The sequence below is a fragment of the Poecilia formosa genome, unplaced genomic scaffold (assembly GCF_000485575.1).
Source record: "Poecilia formosa unplaced genomic scaffold, Poecilia_formosa-5.1.2 Scaffold39, whole genome shotgun sequence".
NCBI classification, from domain to species: Eukaryota; Metazoa; Chordata; class Actinopteri; order Cyprinodontiformes; family Poeciliidae; genus Poecilia; species Poecilia formosa.
In genome coordinates, this window is record NW_006799978.1 from 64,851 (window position 1) to 87,780 (window position 22,930).

A 22,930-nucleotide genomic window follows, 5' to 3' on the forward strand; every position below is an offset into this window, starting at 1 on the left:
GACATCTCTGCAGATCTTTTCATGGACAGGGAAGCGGAGAGGATTGTTTTGTTTTATTAGGTTCTCAGAGATGACAGAAAATTGTCTGTTTTGTTTATCTCCTCTCTTCCCGCACCGTTAGGTCACAAAGCTCCACCAAACACCGCCTTGAGCAGTTGTGTCCCCACTGCTTCTAAGATTGTTTGTTATTTTTGAGCCTCTATCTTTTGTTGTTTGTGGATTTTATTTTCCAGACAGAGCTCAGAGAGGAAATTTGTTGAAGTTGTATCTACAGAAATGCGTTTGAGAGAGCTGGTCCTTATCTCAAGTTCCCTGAAGGGCAGGAAGTCACTGGCTGAGAGGAAAAGCCAATGTAATCTAATAGACATCCGAAAGGAGCAGAAGGTTGGGAATTCTTCAGAAGAGATGAGATCAGGGGGAAGTGGATGTTAACCCTTGAATGTGTCAGGAAGACAGCCAGATTTAGTAGCAGGTCAGAACCTGCAAGTCATCCACAGGAAATTAAAAACAAATTTCTTGTGTGTGCTTTCATCTTTCTCAAGTATCTAGTCTTCCAGCTGGTTGCTGCTCTACAGTTTTGTAGGCAGGCATGCTAGGATGCATGAAGAATCGGGTACCACAATGCAGAATACTGGGCTGGCTCAGTCCAAAATGATAAGCCATTATCATGTAAAAAGTGAATGTTTAGCTAGTTGGAAAAAATTGCAATTTTTTATATTTTGGTCTCTTCTTTGAAAGTGAACTTTCAGTTGAAACAAATGGCTTTGTACTTGTATAGCACCTTATTACGTCCAGAGAACACAAAAGTCTAACAGACGTGAGGCTGCCATGCACCAGCACCACCAGCAGGCAAGGCAGGTGAAGTGTTTAGCCCAAGGATACAATGACAGAGGCATGTTGAGCGGAGATTGAACCAGCATCCAAGTAGGTGGTCTGCTCTTTCAAGAAAATCACAGTAACAGCAGGGTCGTCAGGTGAATAGCAGGAGCTCTAACATCATGTTTTAAAAATATTACAACGTAACATTAAGAGTATTAAACTGACCTAATATTTTTGGTTTGCACCTGCAGAGATCCCATGCATGCAGGGGGAGATCATGCAAACTCCATGCAGAAAGACTGCAGGCTGGGAGTTGAACCAAGGACTTTCCCATGAAAGTTCATGATATGCAATATATCATATCAATAGAGCAATAATTAAAACCCACCAAAAAGATTAGGGCAGAATAAAAGGTTTATTAAGTTTCATAACCATCATTCCTGAAATCATTTTATTTAGTCATCAAAAATCAAACTACAGTTGAATCTACGTCCCTCTCTGATCAAATAAACCTTTATAAAACACTAAAGTTCACCTGGTTTGTATTTGGTCTTTTTACCGTTACAGTAGTTGTTTTTGCTCCAACATCCTTTTCAGTGATTTTAAAAGTAATGTTCTGTTCTGAAAGAGAAACTCCTTAAAAGATTAATGTGTTTGTTTTAGAGGAGGTGGAACGGAAGGGCACCGGTGGTAATAATTGTTTGCCTGTAACTGTGATTTCTATTCAACCACAGTGGCAATTACAACGATTTGTAAGCAGCAAAGCAATGCATTTTTGAACCTCTGACAAATGATTATGATTCACCACAGTAGAGCATAGTTTAAGTAGAGCGGTGTTTCAGTGTTTTGTTGTTTCTGATTTTGTAAACTCGCCTGTATTGAAATGTTGAAACAGTCTTAAAGCTACAATAAACAACTTCTTTTATATTACGTTGTGATTAAATTATTCTATTCAGTGGAAAACCAGCTGCTTCAAACGTGTCTTCATGTGTAAAAACATGATACCATGGTAAAAGGCCGCCATTTTTAATTTGGTTGATACATTTTTGTTGGTGAATCAAGATCTAAGTACCTCTTCAAAAATTCCCCAAGTTTCATAAGATCTGCAACTAGAGTTGAGCTCGCAACTATTCATGCACCTGACAGAATTAGGATATTGAAGCAAAGTCTGGCTAGAAAGCTGAAGCTAATATTCAGTACTGCAAAAAAAAAAAGAAAAATGCCATATACTAATCGAATTTTCACTCAATTGTCCAATTACTTGATGTCTTGCCTCAATTTCATAAATAGGATCTTCTCCAGTTAACTGATAACACAGCAGGTCTACAAGGATAGATACAGTATATATATACAATACAGTCTACAAGGATATTTGTGAATGCAGACTCAGGGTAATCAAGTCGTGATGGAGCGAGCTTTACTTTCTCCTGGTCAGAGGGATGAGATAACATGTTGCCAAATGCATCTTGGCCTTGCGTGTCGAGGGAATTATTGTTGCAGTTCAAAGCGGGAGCCGAAGCCAAACCTTAAACAAGGACTTAAAAGACAGCAGGGGGTCGAGCCTGTTGGACGGCTGTCATGGTCATTATCCTGGTGGCTCGATCCTCCCTTCTCTCTCTACGACACACACACACACACACCTACACACACACGCTCAAACACACGCACACACGGCACATCTGCAGCAGGCCCACCCAGTCCTCCCTGGGCTTTCAGCTTCAAAAGCTCTGAATTTCCCCAAAACACACTCACACTCACACACAAATGCTTTGTGCCAAGTCTGTATCTCAGAGGGATCTATTTCTGGAGGAAGAAATGAAGAAAGTGGCGAGGGATAACAAGAGTGAGGTGGTGGATTAAAAGGTGAGAGAAAAGCGCAGAGGCTCTTTAATTCAAGAACTCCTTGATCCCCCTCCTCTTCGCCTTCCTCCTCCTTCGCCTCCACCCAGAGTGATACTTTATGAAGCACACAGACAATGGCTCAGTGGAAGAAGTCACCCCTAATTCTCCTTTTGATCACCCTGAATTCTTTGTGCTTGGAGGCTCTTTACACATTCTTTCCTTTTTGTGCCAATGCTCTAAGTTGGGAATGATTAGTGTCTGTGGATAAATCCCCTTATTTCATTCTCCCACTTTAGGGATGTTGCACAGCCAACATAATTCCAAGATGCCTCAAGAGAAATCCAAGTTGCCTTTGATGATATGTGCTTGCAGCTTTATGTTTTATAAAACTCAATGAGCATTTTTCTGAGAATTTAATCTAATTAACCAATTTTAGCTTTTTTTTTTTTGAGGAAGAAATGAGAAATTATAGATTTGCATTTGGTGTATATTTGCAAAATGTTGCCGTAAAGTCTGCTGTTTGTGTTGCTAAGTAAAATATGTATAAGGGTGCAGAAGATAAACAAATATATATAAGTTCAAAAAGACAGTTGGTAGAGATTTTAATATATCCAGTATTAGTGGGCACAACAACCATAGTTGTGGAAATGAAATAAAATTACTATTACCAATTCTGAAAAAAGAGAGCAGAGAACAGAGAGTTTTATGCTCTTCTCATCTGGAACAAACTTCCAGAAAACCGAAAGATCCTGAAACCAGGAGTTTCTTCAAATCAATGCTGAAATGCATTTGTTTAAAGCTGCCTTTGATTAATAACTGAAACATTATTAGTTTTAATGTGGAGTGCAACTTTTCATCATTTTACTCTTTATTTTGCCACTGAAACATAATGTTTTATTGTTATCATCTTGTAAAGCACCTCAAATTGCCTTGTTGCTGAAATGTGCTACACAAATAAGCTTGACTTGACTGAACATTATAATGGTTGCAGAAGGTATGTTAATAGTTTTCAGTTAATATCCTTTAGTGTTTTTACAGCAGCAATTAATAAGGTGAAATTGAATTTCAAGTCTATGTGGACAAAGTCCACTGAGCTTAACTGAATTGTCTTAGCTACAAGAAACCCCCTAATTATTTTACATCCATACTCTGATGTAGATACATTTGCAAGGTGTGGTAACATTGGTTTCACTGCATAGATCCTGCAGCCACTTGGCAGCAATAGAGATTCTTAACTGAAAGTATGAAAATCCATTTAAATTATTTTTATTTAATTTATTTCTGAAACTGCACCTCTCACAAGTCTAATAATATCCTGAATTGTCTACACCAGCAATAAGGAGTTTATAAATGTAAAAAATAAACCTGCAGTAGTTTATTTTGCTGTGTGTTTTCAATGTCCAAATAACGAATACGAACAGGTTTATTTTTACCTGTAGATAGTAAATGCTAAGCTGGTGTTTGAAAAGTGAGAACTCTGACTGGTGACTTGGTCAATATTGTCTTAGATTAGTTGCCAGCCTATTTTAATTTAACTTATTTTTACTGTTTGTATGTGTGGGGGGTATATTTCTTTAAATTTCCCAGCTGTAGTGTGAACTGTATAACATTTCAGTAAGGATTTGCTTGAGGATTCTGCTGTTTTTCTATATGCAGGGAAATATTTGAGTGTTTAATTCTCTTGCTTAGTCTAGGAAAATACACAAACATTCATTTTGGTTTCGTCTCCCCTGTTTTTATTAAAATTGATTTGCATGAATGGATTTTTGTTAAAGGCCTCACATGCAGTAAGGTTATGAAAATGTGGGCTTTAGCCTTTCCTTTCAACAAAAGTGGCTCTCACTAGTTTGTCTTTATTCTGAGGGAAGATGACACACAACCACCTCATCTCTGCAGATGAGGGCGGAAGCAGGTGGCTGTTGTGAGCAAAAGGAAATCAGGCTTTAAATCTTTGCACGCACAAGGAGCTGAGCAGCAAATCAGCTTTTTGTTCGCTATCTCTGTTAACCCCTATGCTATAAAGATAGACCAGCAGGAAGAGTGGAGGTGTGTGTGTGTGTGTGCGACGGTCAGCAAAGATTTTCTCACATGCATTCCAGTGTATTGCTGCCCTACTGTTCTGTAAATGCGCGGTAGATTTGGAGGTGAACAACAGCAGCTTGACACCACTTTAACTACTTCCTGTTTTATCTGTGACAGCTCCTCTGTGAGCTCGAGATAACAGCCCAACTCTGATGCTTTGATGCTTCAGCCCTCTGATAGTGCTGAACAAGGGGAAACCCACATGTTGTGCCCTCAAGCCTTCCGTCTCCCAACTTATCTTCAGCTGTGTGATGTGGGACCATCTTTCCAAGATCAGATCATTAATTAACCTCCTTTTGTTCCCTAAGAATTTTGGAGAATTTACCTGCAGAGGTTTAGGAAAGAGCACCTTGATATTATTCAGGAATTTTGCAGGTATGCACCATTAAAACATGCAAACTACAGAAAATGATGATGATTCCATTTTAGGTCAATCAAAAGCTTTACTTTGTTTGGATCTCATCTGTTGCGTGGTATACACTGAATGTTCATTGGACACCTAAACATGCCGAGACACGTCTGTGCCTGTTGCTGTTAGTGCCATCAAATTCACATCTTAAATGCCAACTAGAGGAAATCACTCAATATAATTGTCTTCACCACGAGGAGCAGCTGAGAAAAGAAGTTCTGTCCTATAATTAAAGGATGAGCAAACATCAAATCAAAAGGTTTTTCATCCACAACAAAAAGAACATTCATTCAGTTCAATTTCCTTTCATAATGCGGTGGAAAATAAATGAAACAATGTTTGAAGGGAAACAAAGAACATAAACATTAAATGTTTAGTAAAAGTATGTGTGACAGTGAATCACTTAGGAGTGTTTTTTGTGTGAGAGATAAACACAGAGAAGAAAAAACAAACAGATAAATGAGGCCAACACATATAAGACTGTTTAAAAGTCAAGTAAAGTCACTCACATTTTGTGTGTAGTCAGAACAGATTTTTGAATTTGCTGTGCTGACCTGAATCCTGAATCTGTGAGGGAGAAGAAAGTAGCTCAAGTCACAAAATGAAAGTCATTCTTTTCAGCTATAAAACTATAACCCATTATTCTTCTACAGCAACATCACTCCAAACCAAAAGTTGCAACGTCAACAAACTCAAATAAGTTTTGTAAATGCATAATTCTGTCATGCTCTAAGGATTACTATTTGGTGTTTTACTCACAGCAGTTACATACCAAAACGCAATGAAAATCACTTCTAATTCAGAGGAAGTTTGTAATAATGCATTGATAAAAATAAGAACAATAACCACACAGACACAAAAGCAACTGCCTGTCTGGTTGATTCAAGCAGACATTTCAGTAAGGGTAGTTTATCCTGGAGAGCTGGGGTTGTTTTAATTTGAATGATGTAAACAATTCAAACATAACATTTAAATCCTTAAAATAAAACTTGGACTCTCCCAACTTCCACAGATAATTACAGATTTACTTTGTAGTCGATTAATTAAAATGAATCAATTAATTTATGTCACCTTTAAGTGAGACAATATATTTATATTTTAAAATATAAGCACCGTAAAACTCCAAATGTGAGTCTGGGATTGAATCTTGTGTTTACACTCAAAAACCAGGTTACTCCTGCTGTGCAGTTCATTGCTTGCTCTCCATTTGCAGGAATTTAGGCGTAGAGTCGACCCAAACAAACATTTCTTACTGGGAATATTCAAGAAGTAAGAAATGTTTAGCACCCTACCACATCAAAACTGCACCCTTGGTTTGGGACCAAGTGAAACAATATTTCCTCCCCAACAGTGAGGGTTTCTAGATTTCTACTGTGTAATTCGATTTGGCTTTGTTTCCTGGCGTAAAACAAAAAAAGACAGAAAATCACATTTTAATCATTTTGATAGATGGTGTGAACAAAAATATCATGATATGATAAACCCCCCAGTGTTTACTTTGTTGATTGTACAGAACTCTAAGAAACTGCTTCTACCGTGTTTCCCCGAAAGTAAGACAGTGTCTTACTTTCTTTTTATCCCCAAAAGCCCCACTATGTCTTACTTTCGGGGTATGTCTTATATTGGAAAAAAATTGTCGAATTTTTTGTTTTAACCATAAAATTAACATTTATTAACAACCTGAACAGTATTGTATTCACCACAAAACAGTTTTATAAAAGGAAGTAGAGAGGGGGACGGCGCATGCGTGGGCAGGAGGCGGCGCTCATTTGGATCAGACGGAGGCGGCAGACGCGGTGACGTATGGAGGGGGGGCGGCGCGGAAGTGGGCAGGAGGCGGCGCTCATTAAGATCAGAGGGAGGTGGCAGACGCGGCGAGTATGGAGAGGGGGACGGTGCGGACGTGGGCAGGAGGCGGCGTGCAGCTAGATGAGAGGTGTTTCCCCGAAAAGTAAGACATATGTCTTACTTTCGGGGTACGGCTTATATTAGCCGACCCCCCTGAAACCCCCGATATGTCTTACAATCGGGGGTGTCTTACTATCGGGGAAACACGGTAGTTGCCATTTCTATTTTCATACCAAATGTGCAGAATTATTTTTGTCCTAATGTGAAAATGGCGTTACATGTCCAAATGCTCCCCATTGAGTTTGTTCTGCTCAGTGAACTTTAATGAATTAGTGCACTAAAACTAGCCTTCATAAATTCCTGTCAGTCAGCCCGAATGTGCAACAACGTGGTATGTAAGAGAAATGACAGACAGAAGCAGCAGGTCTCAAAGTAAATAATTTAAAGTGGAGAAAGTTAGACGGGCAGCCAGAGAGACAGACAGGTTGAAGGCAGCTGGGAGGCTGGGTGGGACCGCTGTGTTCTTCCGGAATGCTCTGTTATTTCCAGATCAGGAGTTCTCTTTTGACCTAAACTAAACGCTATGCTTTGATGAAGAGCTGCCTGGAGGCTTTTTTACCTCCGCAGCAGTCTTTTGTGTGCGCCTGCAGTCCCTTGGCCCCTTTATAGTCTTGCAATATTGGTTTAGGAACAAACGCTCAGAGTTAATTCAATAAAGTTCTGCTGAGCACCCTTCCTCTGTGTGGCAGGCTGCACAGCATGTCCCTGTTTTCATTGTGTCACCACCACTCAACAGAAAAGATAAGCGCCCAGATGGGAAGGGGACAAGACTGCATGCATATGCTGAGTGCATTACAAAACCTCACCAATGAGAAATTTGTCAAATTTGCAGATGCCCAGATAAGTTTGCAAGTCATTTCAGATGGAGAAAAAGAGGCTTCATGGATGCAGAGCATAGCAGAGAGAAAGAGGAAGTTCACACCATAATGGGAAATGGTCACATCATCAGTTTCTCTGCTTGGCTTTCTAAACATACAGCCAGACAAAGATTTAAAGAGAAGCAAAAGCAAATGACGTGGATTAGCAGTGCTTGCTAACAACTGATGGTGTTATCTAGGACATGGTGGTGGTAGCATAATGTTTCTGTGAAATATCGTCTGCTCCCTGGATATTTAGCTGACAGTAATGAGACAACAGGGTCTTCAGTCAGAGGTCTCTTCACATTTGCTGCAAGACTGACGGCTACTGAACTCTTTCCTGCCCACAGTATCACCATCGAACGACTCTTTGAAGATACTTAGGTGACATGAGTTATGACAAAATTTAATTTGTCTTTGGGATAAAAAATATTTCTGAATTAAAACTAGAAGCTCAATGACACACAAAATTGAATTGGGCTTTAGGGGATTTATATTGATGAGTTCAGTTTTGGCGTAAGAAAAAGTATAAATGATAAAATGAGTTGCTCTGTGATGAAGCACTGGTCAACACCCCCAAGCTGCTCCAATCAGGATGGATGTTTGAAGGAGTCAAACCCAAGAAAACTGTACCAAATGACTAACATGGTGGTGGTAGCATATTGGTGAGCGTTTGTTTTACAGCTAATGGTACTGATGCATTACACAAAACAAATAAAACAAGGAAGGTGAAGAATAATCTGTGAGTTCTTCAACTGAACCTACAATCAACAGCCAGATGATCAACACATGAACACAGATGAGGGCTGCAAAACAAGGTTAAGGTAAAACAGACTTCTGTAACTCACTGACTCTTCTTCAACCTCATACATTAAGAACTTAGCTTGGAGAAGGATAATCCTCCACAATATACATGTATTTGAGCCAGAATACAGGCTATAATTTAGACCAGGTGTAGATTAAGAAAGATCTACAGTAATTTGAACTTGTGCCCAGAGTTCTTTGTTTCTAACTTTAATTAAAATGTATATTGCATCATCATTCTAACCTGTAAACAGAATTATCTAAATGCAGAAAATAAAATATTTTGTTGGTGTGTTTCTGAGTACAACAGTTTGTGCATGCACAGAACCGATGTCCGTGTGTTTGCACAGTGGGCCGTGTCACTGAGGGCATCAACAGCGTGACAAGGGCACCGATGAGAGAGCTGTTAAAGCTGCTCCTCTTTGTCTCAATGAACTGTCAACAGCATTTAGTTTCAGGAGCTGTTGACTTGCTCTTCAAACACTATGCACAAAAGCAGCCGTTTAATTATTCCTTTCACTCTGCACCGCCTGCTTTGATCAGTTGTTGCCAAAAGAATTAAAACACTGAATATATTCTTCTGTCAAAAAATTCATGTGCATGAACGTAGCAAAATGTGTCTAATCATAAACATGTCAATATTATAACTGAAGGACAGTACATGTTTTATAACTATAACGTAAAGATGTACCCATTGTATTTAATGGAAGATGTCAATCTCCTGTATGATGCATTTTCATCTTTGACAGAACTCAGTTGTTAAACGCTGTAACCATTTTGGAGCACAATTAAAGCAACAAGAGGCTTTAAGTTTTTCATTGCAGCATTCACATTTATCCTTGTAAAGCCATGGGAAGTCTAATAAGTTGCAAAAGAAAAGATTAAATTCAAGTGAAAATTTAAGTACATTTTTTTAGAAACTTAAAAAAATTTGTAAAATTTTTTAAGTTTTGTAAAAATTGTCCAAAACAGTTTAAGATTTGTGAAGAAAACCACAGAATTTTGAATAGGACAATTTGTAGAAACTCTGTGGTTCCTATGTAACTAAGCTGATAAGACAGTTGTTGCACAAAAGAAATCTGGAAACTCTTGACATTTTTTACACTTTCTGTGAAACATCTTGCATTGCTCCAAATGCACACAGCCAAAGCAGTTATACAGGTCCTGGCACTCATGGTGTTTTGAGGATCACTATGGCAGTTTTCAAATAAGACCTTTTACTTGAATGAAAAGCAAAATCATGCATGAGAAAAAGGTTAGCAGACTGCTAAAGATGATTTTGTTAGACTTCCCTCCAAATCAGCAGGTTTGGGTCTGGAAGGAGGGAAGACAACCATGTTAATTATTTCTTAGCAAGAAGTTATTTTTAGGAAGGTCTTGTTGGTGCTTTATGTTCTACACTGTGGCTTCTTCTCCAGCACTGGCTCCTGCGCTGCAGTCTGCCTCTGTTGTGGGAAGGGTTAATTAACGCAATTGTAAAGGAAAGACTGCTGTTCTTCATGTTCTTCAGCCAAGTGCATACCCACTGGCATTTTATCAGCTTGTGATGTTAATGAAATACTGTGCTTGGTAAGATTGCTCAATCTCCATTTCAACTTTTAAACTTTGTCTGGCTCCTGTAGCTGATGGAGTTAAATCGAGCATTAAAGTCACAGAGAGGCCACAACAATATCACTTTACACAACCCATTAAAGTGTTCACTTATACACACACACACACACTGCGAAAATACAGAGCAGCTTCTACTTGATATTCTCTACAGTGCCTAAAAAAGTATTCACCTCCCTGGATGTTTTGTGCTATAAATCAATCATGATCAACAAAGTTAGGTCTTTGTGGTGAATAAAACAAGCAAATAACCTCTAATGTCAGTGAAAACTTTGAGTCAATCACAAATGAAAATATCTTGCATAAAATGACACATTGCAAAAATATAGAATGTGTGATGCTTTTGAAGAAGGTTTTGTTCAGACGTAGGTACTTTTAACAAATAAATTAAATAATAAAATGAATCATTCCTAAAACACAGAGTAGGAGAGAGGAGCATAATGGTTACATTTTAATACATTCATCCATGAGTTGCTGTTTGTTATCCCTCTGGGTGTTCTGTGGATACATCAACTACTCATAATGCAAAACAATGTGTAGGTCCAGAAAACTTGTTTTTTAATATGTGTGTGCATTCAGAGCTTTGTGTTATCTGTTTGTCGTAGCTATGATGGACGGCCGATCTGATTTGGGAGTACCGTTCTTCAAGTTCAGAGATGATAATGATCCAAAGTCAATCTCGATGGTAAAACCAGCTAAATGGGTCCCTGCATGCAGCAAAAAAATCTGATATGTGATTTCAGGACTTCTGCAGAGTGTACGGTTTGTCACAGTGTTGGTAATGTATCCTCTGGATTTCAGTGTGTGGATTTGGTATGTTTTGGTGCATTCTGTCCTGGGGACTTTAGACTCTTTGTAATGTCATTCAAGCAGTTTCTGAAGAGTTTCACAGTGTTGCAGAGCAACTGTCTTGCTGTCATGGAGACGGCAACTGAAAGCAGAGCCATTGCCATGACTCTAAGTCTAGTAATGGTTAGTAACCTGGTTAGAGGCAAACCAAGTTCCTCTACGACAAGATATTTAAAAATAGATACAGCTGACATTTCTGCCACCTGCACTCACACACACCAATACCAATGAAATCCCACTTTTTATAGGATGATGACCAAAACATTTTTGGCATATAAGCAACAATTTTTCCCAAAATGTGCTTTTTTTTTTATTCTCCGAATAATTGGTCTAGAAATGAACGGGGAGGGACAATTTTGAACAAAGCATTGTTCCTCCTAGTTATGACAACCTATACTGTAATACTTATTGATCTTATCCCTAACATATTTTTCTAAGGTAAAAAAAAAGTACTAAGTGAAATATGTGTATAGCATCTTGTGCCATTAAATATTTTTACTTGTCAATGACACACTAAACAATATAAATTGGGTTAATACAATACATGATACAGGACAGCTAGGATAAAGGCAATTATTGTTTTGAAGTGAAACAATTTTAAAGAATAATCTGAAACCTAGATATTACCAGAAACCTGAACCTATATTCCGATTTTACCAGATTTTTTTTTTTTTTTTTTACCGTTTCAAAGCTGCTGATGTATTTTCAAAACTAAACATTTTTCCTTCCTGAAAAGCAGACTTTCAGCTGAAGTTCACATTTCATGCTTCAGTGGTGAGTTACTCTGCTTGCCAAGTTTTTGTCAATCACAGCCAGCACCACAAGTGCTCTTGCAGCTCCCATGATGCCTTTGGCTTTTCTCTGGCTCTCTTCAACAGCTGAGAGTCAATAGTGGGGTGAAGGCACGGAGGCTGAGGACACAATGGGCCTCTGACAGACTCTTTTTCTGATGGACTCATGTGCCTTGTTGGTTGTCATAGGTTGCTAGAAAAAAGAACAGAGGCGCAGCTGAGCATGCTAATAGTGTAATTGTGACAGGATTTTAGACCGGGTCCCGGAGGCCCGCCAGCTTTTTTGGGACAATCTTTGCCTGCCCCCCAAACTCACGCCATACCCACTTCTTCACCCCTTCTTACCGCCCGACCTCACGCTCTGCCAACAGCTTTACCCATTCATTTCTGCCAAGGACATGCAGAGTTATTTTAACCACTTGAGTTCCTACAAGAACTACAAACTGACCCCTTCCAGTTATCATTTCCTCCATAGCGTCACACCAAAATACAGAAAGTGGTAAAAAGAAGAAAAAAAAAACTTGTATTCACAAGTCTGCCAGAGCAGACAAAACATGTCTGTGAACACAGTGCAGCTTTCACACATTAAGCAATCTGTCCTCGGTCCGGGGGCATTTGATAGTTTTATTTCGGCATGGATCCCAGAGGGGCCGGCTGCAGCTGCTTCTTTCTCCTCGTCTGTTTTGGAGCGGGGAAAGCAGACGGGCCCTTCATGGCAGTCATATGAAGCCTGCAGCAGAAAAACAACCAGGGCTTGTGTGTGTTGTGTCTGGGAAACAAGCGACTACAAGTATTATCTACTGACCTTCACATTTCACTGTGAAACACCCAAACATGATTCCTAAACATCACTGTTGATCATCTTCTTATGTCCTGTTTGTGTAGACATCCATCCACGTCCTGTCTGGTGCCGTCATAATACCAGGTGCTGTTAATCAGATTAATTTAACCAGCTGATCATCTTCAAGTGCAACCACCTCTGCAAAGCTGTTCTGAAGATAAGGCTAAGTCTTGCTGAAATATATATATATTTTTTTTTACATCGTCATTCATACTACTAATTAAACCCAACTGCGACAAAATATCTGTTGCTTTACATCCCCAAAGCAACCTGCATGCGCATATGAATATTGCTGACATCACACACAGTGCATTGTTTACGAAAGTAATAATGGAGCCATCTATAGATAGATTTTAACGTTTATTAAAAAAAGTTTGACCTTTAGTCTGGAAAAAGTGATACATAAAGTTGCCATTGGCATCAGCAAAATTATTTTCCATGTTATGTTATCCTGCTGAGCTAACTTGGTTTACTGTAGGGTATAATGACTTCTCTTCTGCGGGATTTCTTCCCAAACATTCCAAGTCTTTTGCTGATTTTCCATCACAATTAATGTCTCCACAGAAATGTTATGCGACAACAATAGCTGCCCCCCGGGAAACACGAACTCTGTCAGGTAAATTAAATGAAGCGTCAAGTTAAGATTTTGCCTTGAGGAATTTTTGTAATTGAGTCGTTGCAGGTCCCATTCAGCTCCTGCCAATATGTTTCACAGTTTCAGGAAATTCCTGGCTTTAAGTTAAAAAAAAGTTTTCAGATAAACAAACAAATCCAAAACGTTCTAAATAGATTTAAATCAATTAAAATACTTCTGGTCAACTACTGCTGGGAATTTAATGAGCTACTGAAAGTAAAAAGTGGAAAAACCATTAGTGTTTAAAAATGTGCATTTACTGATCAGTAACACAGCAGCTCTTAGCCAAACAAATGATATTCTCTTTTTGAAAGCCGTTTATTAGGCCAGCTGCCCACCACTGCCATCACAACCCGTCTTAACTGGAGAGCTTTAGTCTGAATCAATACATCAATCAGTTTCAGGAAATTCTGGCTTTTCAGCTTAGCTTGAGGTTTAGGACACCTGCCAGGGCTGATTGTAAGGCTGGATTACAGAGGAAGGATAAAAGCCTGAGGGCTTCACTCAAACAGACATGTTGACGTCCTTTAACATTTTTTACGTAGAGAATCTAAATTCTGGCAATTCTGTATGTGATCAAACAGCTTTTCAGTGCTGATGACTGTAGGCCAGCAAAGCCACTTGTGCAACCAGGATCCCAAACTGCTGACACAGTCTGTACTCTGAGCCACCTAATTCCCGGATGCCGGATCATCCTGTTCCCTAAATCTCCCCAAATCCCATGGACAGTGGTCCATGAGAGGCTCTGTTTACCCTAGTCCCACCAGCCATGGAGTCCTCAGGCACTCTCTCCCTGCGTTTTCTTCCGCACAGAACAGTCACGCACTCATCAGCTAATGCTGAACATCTGGAGGGATTAGCAGTGTCAGGCCAATCAGAGTCGAGCTGACAGATCCCAATGCAATGCCATTCTGCAGCTGCACTCGGCATTCAAGCGGGTTCCCATCTCTTGTCCTCTCTTTCCTCCTCTGTCTTTACTTCTCTTGCCTCTTTTTTCTACAATTTCCTTCCAGCTCATGATTTTTTGCTGTCCCACTCTTCATCAGAAACTTCTGTTTACCTAAATTTGCATAAAAAGCACATGAGAAAACTAAAAAGACATGAAGAAATGCTGAGGAAAAATAAGCGATTCAACATCTTTTACAGATTTTTCAGCCATTTATGGTGGAATTGGTTAAATGTAGTCAGTCTGTAAGGCAGGAGACAGCAAGGTTATGCGAAGGGGGCTGGAGGCGCCACCTGCTCAAAATGTTTGTGGCTATAAATCAACTGTAGTGGTTGCACCATGCAAGCTGCGAGGAAGACTGATACACATGACATCAAAAGTGTTCACTGCACAAATGCTAAGGCGAGTCGTTTTTCAAAAAAGACATGAAGGCCGGATCGTTTTACTTGAGTCAGCTGCTGAAAGGTGTTATTGTTTGGTTATTTTACATGTTTGTTGAAGTCACAGCTGCTGTGAAAACAAAATGTTATAGGAAATGAAATCAGATAGACGATACTACATGGATATAACATTAGAAAAGTTACACAAGTAATAAACTCTGGAAAAAAAAACTGCAAATACTCTAGTTTAGCTAAGATCCCTGCATTAGATGTTTAAAGTCCGAATTTTGAAACCCACAGCAAATACCACATTATTCAGGTTTTAATACCACATTAAATCTAAAATTGAAGCCCATACAAATATCCTGCATGATGTGACTGCTCTACGTTGCCCCCCATTGGTGAACTCACATGAGATCAAGTTGCTGGAATGCCACAGCAGTCTTGGTTCTTCTGGGGCTAATCGAAAGGGGTTTGCTGAGCCTGGAATGGACACGCGGGACTCCATCTGATCTCAAACAGCTGCTCTGCAGAAAGACCCCACAGCTGTGACCGTCCAATCTAAAACGCAGCTACAGCCCAGGCAGGCACATTTGAAAAACATTGCTCTGACCCTCAGAATGTCCTGACCCTGCAGTGCAGGCATTTTGTCCTATTTTGTCGAAGAAAGCATCTGTCTTCTCATGGAGAGTTTTTGGAATAAGTTATTTTCAGCTAACAGGAATGCTCCAGTTATTCTCAACTGAACTAGCATGGGCTACTGGCAGTAACAGGAGAACAAAGCTCTAAAGTGTTGCACATAGATGATTATGTAGACAATTATAGAAGTCTGGATTGAATCTCTGAACCAACAGATTTTTTTGAGGATTTGATCTGATACTCTGATTGAAGAGGCCAGCTGTGTTACATCAGAGTATAATGGTACAAACTTGATGGAGTTAGAGAAGCTGTATGTAGGCATGACTGGGTTCTGAAGTTGTGAAACTGTTTATATTGAAGGCATAATACTGCTGGGTGAGAGCTGTTTTCCTTCTGCTGTCATCTGGGAGCCATTCCACATGTGTTAATTAGAGAAATTAGCCACCATGTAAAATGTTTTCTCATGACAGAGTGAAAGAAATTCCTTCTAGAAGTGCTCTTACATATAAATCTACAGCGGCTGATGAAGAATTTCATCACAGAAACAGACTCAATCTGAATTATATGTTCAAAATGCTGCCCTCTAAACTTTGCTCCAATATTTATAGTGTGCAGGAATATTGGGCTTTGACAAACTTGACTACCAGACCATCTTGAGCTGAAAGATCAGTGCTCTATAAAGTCTAACAGTGTTTTCACAACTGAGCTGTTCGGTACATTTACAACAAACTTTTCTCTTTTTGTGCGCTCCATCTGAGACCAGGGACCACCAAATGATCTTCATTGGCCGATTTGCTTTTAAACACTTTTACCTGATAAACTTAACAGGTAAATCGAATAAAGACACTTGTGAGTTTATATGACTTCTAAATTGTTACCCTCATGCAAAAGTGGTATAACCAATACCAGTTACTTAGGTAACGCTTAAAAAAAGTGTACTTTTTAACTTTACGTAATATTTTTATGAAGTGATACTACTGTTACTTGAGTAAGTCGACAGGCTACTCCAGTCTCTGCAATTAACTTCTTAGAAGTAAAAACAAATACACATTTTAAACAAAAATGCACCAAATAGACCTTTATAGTTTATGTTAAAGTGAGACTTCTTGTTTGTTCAGTCTTTGCTGTTCTGTTTTTTTCCATCTTCTGAGCCTGTTGTGCCATTTGGAGATCAAGAGAATATACAGTAAATAGTATATACTGTCACTAAGTATTTTAACCTGTTCTAGTAATTTATACATTAAACGCTGTAAAAAATTAGCTAAATAAATTGTGTTGAAAAGAAAATTGAAAACATGTTTTATCTGCCTGAATCTATTTTGCAACTATGGTATTTGTTTTTATTATTATTTTGGACTTTAAAATAGCAGAATTTTCTCATAACTTTATATTTTTGTTTGACTCATCACTATAAATACTGAATCAGATCTTATCATCAGTTACTCAGTGGTTGAGAAGCATTTTTACCAAATACTCTGATTAGATGAGTTTCTTGGACAGCTACAATTTACTTTTACCTAAATCCAACATATGTAGATGTATAGTATGAGATTAGGTATTCCCAGTAAGAATTGAAATACAAAGCGAAGGACAAAATGATTTGGTTCAAAAGCCAAATCATCATGGAGCCATTAATGTAAATTAGATTTTTGATGTGGAATTTTATGACAATTAGATTTTTTCATTTTAATGTACCTTATCAACTAGCTAGCACGGCTTGTAGCTGCAATATCAGCTGTTAACTTTTTGTCAAATGTGGACAGAAATGTTTTTTTTCAAATGTGTAACATTTCTTACAATTATTACGATTCTGTCTGTGGTTATATTACGTAATTGGGCACTTAAGTTACAAAGTGTTTTTTTTATGAGTCAGGGTATATTTACAAACAGGAGTTTACTTTATGAAGCTTTAAGCCTTTGAAATTTAAAGCAAAGTGACTTTGGCTCTAAAGACAAATTGTGATGGAAATAAATCTACCATAAAGGCTTTCAAACCTCAGAGCACGTGTGGCAAAGCGTAAAATTGTGTCATAAAAAGGAAACTTAAAAGGAAAAATAAAAATGTGCATATATGTGTCTAATGTGTGTACCATGTGTGATTAGGAAGGAGACAGTTAGGGGGAAGGATAAACTATATGGGTAATTGCATCATGGAGGTTCAATAACTTGCTGCCATTTCTTTCTTTTTTTAGGCTTTGTTTCATTTTTGTGATGTTTTATGACCCATGGCCTATTAAAACTTCCCATGAAGCTAATTATTCAGCTGTTTCAAAGAAAATCAACCCTTGTTTCTTTACTGACAGAAAATTAATTTTGTGACAGGGACATGCTCCGCAGCTTTTTAATAACACTTATGCCCTGGCCCATAGAGAGCCATTATCCTGTAATAATGCAGGTGTTCTCTTAATGTGAGGCACCAGAAGGCAGATTGTGAAGCCAAAGCAAAGTTTACTGTTACAGTCGTGTCTCACCAAGAAACAACTCATATGCAAGTGTAATAGAAAATACTTTTCTAAACACCGACTATACAGCATGAATTTGTTTCTACATTTGTTGAAAATGAGAAAGATAAATGAATAGATTATAAATGTCAAGTCATGTTTTAACAAATCTGTAATCAGTGTAGAATAATTGATTTGAAGTTTAATGTGCCAAAGAACTCCATTTGGGTGATCCAATTCCCCAAATAGCTGTAAAACGTCCTTACCAGATCAAAAACTGTTTTTTAAGGAGTCCGGATTTGTCTAATTTATTCAGATGGGAAAAAAAAGACTTAAGTGTTTGAGATCAAACTTATTTCAATATCAGAAAAATACGACTTTAATAAAAACGGTGATTGTTACAGTCTTAAGGAAGCAAAGCTATCCACACTAACCATGTTTACATCAGTCACAGCTGTATGGTATCAAACATGCTGCCAAAAACAATTTGCAGTAAAATATGTTGAATGGATGGATAGAAGTTTGCTAAATGGCTGCCACCTTTAGGAGCAACATGCCAGCATGTTTGCTCCTAAACATGACGGCATGTTTAGGAGCAAACATCACGATTTATTTCCAGAGGTTTTAGGTAAGACAAGACCAGATATCTGCAATCCCATAACATGTTTATTGAACAAACAGATATACTTCATGTTGTTTTAGCCTCACTTTCTCTTTGTTTGTGGAGCTTATCAAGAAAGTAACCTGGATCAATTGCACTCATTACAACTATAACAATGCAAGGAGACATCTCTGAAGTTTAGAAAAATTATGGATTATGTGAGTTGTTGTATTGGAATCCATTAGTTTAAAGGTAGTTTGATCAATTTCCTATCACTAGCTCTGACCCCTGTCTCACCCTTAAGGTCTCAACAAAAGGTCTGCTTGCCAGGTCACTGGATTAGTTAGCACTAAAAGAGCAGAAGGAGGTTATGGAGGGGATATGAATGTAAAGCCTTGAGATTGGATCGAAGGATGACGGTGTTGGGTTTCCCCTCAGCGAAGGCTAGCTGTGGCGTAAGCTTCCCTCTTTCCAGTTCAGGGGTCAGAGGTCATTCAGCAGGCCTGGGGCCACTGAAATGAGCTGGCTGGAAAGACGTGAGGAGGATAGTGTGAACATGGAGTGTAACCTTTTAACCAACTTGTTTTTTTCCCTCTGCAGATAATTTGCTTCAATGTTGGAAAGAACCCATTAAAATCCTTATTTCTATTTCTACCTTAATATAAAACTATTTTAGCTGGGTTAAAACCCATTAGCTGGGTTTTCCAGCTAATGGGATTTTTTCAGCTAATCCCTGGCAAACAGAAAAAGTGAAATTCCTCCTTAAATCTTTGTGTTTCTTCTGGGCCTCACTTTCCCCTCTTCCTAAATGATACCATCAGATAAATATTATAATCCCAAAGTTTGCTGAAGGAGTTAGGATTCTGATTTAGTAGGAAATAATATACTAAGTTCTGGCTATTCTGAATGACTTAAGGGCAATGTCATACACATACGTAACCTCTAGGGAAGAGGTTAACAAGGCATGATGGCCATTACTGGTGGAGAAGAAGAAGAAGTGTCCCCTCTTTGAAAACTACCTTTAAATTGCAGAGCTGATGCATATCAATTTTCAGGGCTATGTTAAGTACCACCTAAAGGCAGGCTAATCTTCACTGCAGAGAGGCAGAATGTGGGCTCAGAGTTCTGGGTGTGTTCACTTTCTGATATGGAGGGATGTTTTCTTTTTGTGATCGTATGACAAACACCAGAGTGAAAAATTTCCACTATGAGACAATAGCAGTATGCTTGTATTACACAGCACACAGATACATGCACAACTTAAATCTGAGGGGGGGTTTTAAAACAATGATGATTTTCAAAGAAAGTTTCAAGTACAAATTAAAATATTTTAAAAGAAATTGTTAAGAATTGATATGGTAAAAAACATTCCCATTTCTAAGACTGTTTTAATCTAGAAAACCACAGTGAAAAAACTGAAATGAAACTGGATAATTTGCCTAACTGATCCTGACCTGATCATGCTACCATGTTTGCGCCGACCGCAGCACACATCTGGGCAGAGGTTACTACTCTGAAATAATGTGAGTTGTTCAAAATGAAGACAAATAACGTCAAATAACTTATTGCATAATTTATTGGCAGCAGTGTTGGACAGTATAATATAATATGTTGATGTACAACATATTAGATTGCTGTTGAAACAGCTTAAATGCGGGTTTTTATAAATCCTTAAATTTGTTGTAAAACCAGTAAAATGACAAGAAAAATTTGACCCCTGAGTTTGCCCTTTCTGATTCTATTCTCGTCTGCAATGCTCTCCATTCATGCCCCCAGCTTCTATCAACAAACCCCCTGAGCAAAGGAGAATGGGTCGTATAAAGGAAACCGGGAGTCTTTTTATATCCGTTTACTGTTGGTGTTAGCAGCCATTTATGACTCCACTGGCTCCAGTGACGTGGGACGCAGGGCACAGCGAGAGCAGGCCGTCTCCTCCGGAGCTATTCGACGTCTCGTAACCTTGAAGCCTTTTCCTTTTTATTGCCATTAAACTGCATCTGGGAGTAAACCCCCCATGTGGGCCCTGGCAGTAATGAGGCTCCTTCTCTACAACTTCAAATGATCCAGGGTGTCAAAGGGAGGATTTTTTTTGTTGTTGTAACTCACTTCCTGACTGATTCATTTAGCTGATGGCCAAGCTTTGTGTTAACTATACTGGCAATCAAAGGAGAAAAAGCAGTTGATTTATAAGAGATTTACTTAAGGACCTTAACATAATGAAATAAAATAGACATATTTGAGCCATGTACAAAGATTTCAGCAAACTTGATGATGCCATCTCCTAAGTAAGTCAAATCAAAGCTGTTGAAAGTTTTACTATGGAGTTTGTGTTGTAGAATTTAGATTGGTATGGTGGGATGCTGCCAAATGGTAACAAATCTGTTTTAATCCTCACAATTTGTTTTTGCTTTTCCTAAAACAAATGGATACTTTTAGGCTTAATATTTACATCATTAAACTGCTGCGATACTTTTTCCTTTCAGTCCCCATATGCTGCTGTATTAAAAACCCAAATGTTGCATAAGTTCAGACCTAAAGAAACAAAGTGCATTTTTTGGAATATCAAGCGTCGTTATATGTTTGAAGTTTGTGTCTAACATTTGATGCACTCCAGTTATGAATAGTGCATGTGACCAACGGGTTGAAGTTCAGTTTTCTTTACATCATGACAGTACGTCACTTTGCAATCACAATACTGTCTCATTTAACTTTTCTTTACTACTAACGGATTAACTAAACTGCAGACATAACTTCAATATTCTGAGTGCCTCTAAGTGTTCAGATGATGATTAGCAGAATTAATGAGAAAATAGGTCAGCTGCCATGAGTTTAAGAATCCATCACCCTGAGGTGAGTAAAGCGTCTCTCCAGTATTTGATCATAACTCCGATATTCGAGTTGCAGTTGCTTTGATTCTTCCTGTGTACAAATTTTAGAATTTGTCCCAAAAGGTTTGCAGCGCCCATATTGGCGTTCATATTGTGTATCCCGGTCTGTTAAATGCACAAAAAGGCATTGCATGAGCATTGTTTTCCTATGGCTTCATGACTTCCAATTCTATTGAAACATATGGTGAATGTGCAGTACTGTGACAGGGTAATATGAAGGTAAAAAGTAAGCTTGACAAAGAAAAGTCTTGATAAAATCAATTATACACTTAATTCTGTACAAAAAGTTTTACAGTAAGTACATGAAACAAAATATGGAATAAGGTAAAGTAAATGTTTATATGTTTTTGCTATCAAACAAAATTAATGAAATGACCAAATACTTATAAAGACATGTCTTAGATGTATGAAACTCCTAATCTAGTGAATCAGTGATTTATATCAAGAGTCACTGCTACAAAACTTAAAACTATTTAAATGTCTAAATCTTTGGAAAATAATTTTACATTATAGGTTGTAAAAGTGTCAAACACTTTTTTTTAGGAAACATTTATTGTTCAGATCATGCAACATGTAAAATGAAGTTGTTTATGAGAAGCCCTCATTAGGTCGACTTTTCCAGAAAGTGTAAGGTAAAATCCAACCACAGTGATAAACTCTACATCTACTGGCATAACTGATTTACGCAGCTTATGTCTTTGACATGTTGCTTCATGTTTATATTGCCTTGCAGTATTACAAAAACTGGCAACATGTGACTAATTGACACACTTTGGACAATGGTTGCTGTCACTCTTTCCTTAAAGCAGAGGTTCCCAAACTGTGGGGCGCGCCCCCTAGGGGGGGCGCCGTGTCATTGCAGGGGGGGCGCGGGAAGCCGTCTTGATGAAAAANCCTTAAAGCAACATGTAACCCCAACATCTTTACCACAAACCACTTCAACTATAATGATAAGAGGATCAGAAAAAATCCCACTTCTATTCAATCACAAAGGTGCTTTTCTAACTACTTGTTAACTACTTGTGACAGTATTAGCCTGAATTACACAGGAACAAAAAGTGGAGATTTTGGATCATATGATTTTCATTTCATGCTAAAGACGACCGGCTCATAAGAACTGTCAATTTTCAGAATGGTTAGGACCGTTTTTATTTATTAAAGCAGCTGCAGCATTCACATGGTGTGGTCAGAATTTGCTATAAACAACCTGAAAGCATGGCTCTATCTTGTTGAAGAGTTAAGTGAATTCTGAAGGCAAAAGGAGGTCCAACCTGATGTTAGCAAACTGTACCTAATAACAGTCTGATAACAGTAGGAATTTGGTTCCAGCTGAGTGACTCACTTCTGTTATTTTCTAAAAGATACATAAAACTAACAAATATTTTTACATCCTTTTAGTAATGGCACAACATTTAAACCAAACAGTTATGATTTTTTAAACTACAACATTTCTAGCTTCTTTCAGCAGCTAGCTGTACTACAGAACTAATGCCAGCTTTTAAAGTCTGAAAAAAAATTAAACGTTATTTCATGTGAGAATAATAACTAGAATAATATATGCATGCAACAGCTTTATTACCATCACCCCCTT

At 38.3% G+C, this 22,930-nt stretch overlaps 1 long non-coding RNA gene across 3 annotated transcripts in view; it reads right to left on the bottom strand.

Moving 5' to 3' along the window:
- LOC103137291 (uncharacterized) overlaps positions 1 to 22,930 on the bottom strand; it is an 88,565-nt gene that overhangs the window by 21,019 nt on the left and 44,616 nt on the right. The window contains exon 3 of one of the 3 annotated variants that reach the window (XR_476111.2): positions 5,619 to 5,719. The exons of the other annotated variants lie outside the window; for them this stretch is intronic. This is a non-coding gene — a long non-coding RNA (uncharacterized LOC103137291). Of the gene's footprint in view, positions 1 to 5,618; positions 5,720 to 22,930 lie in introns of those variants that run through there. 3 annotated transcript variants of the gene reach the window in all.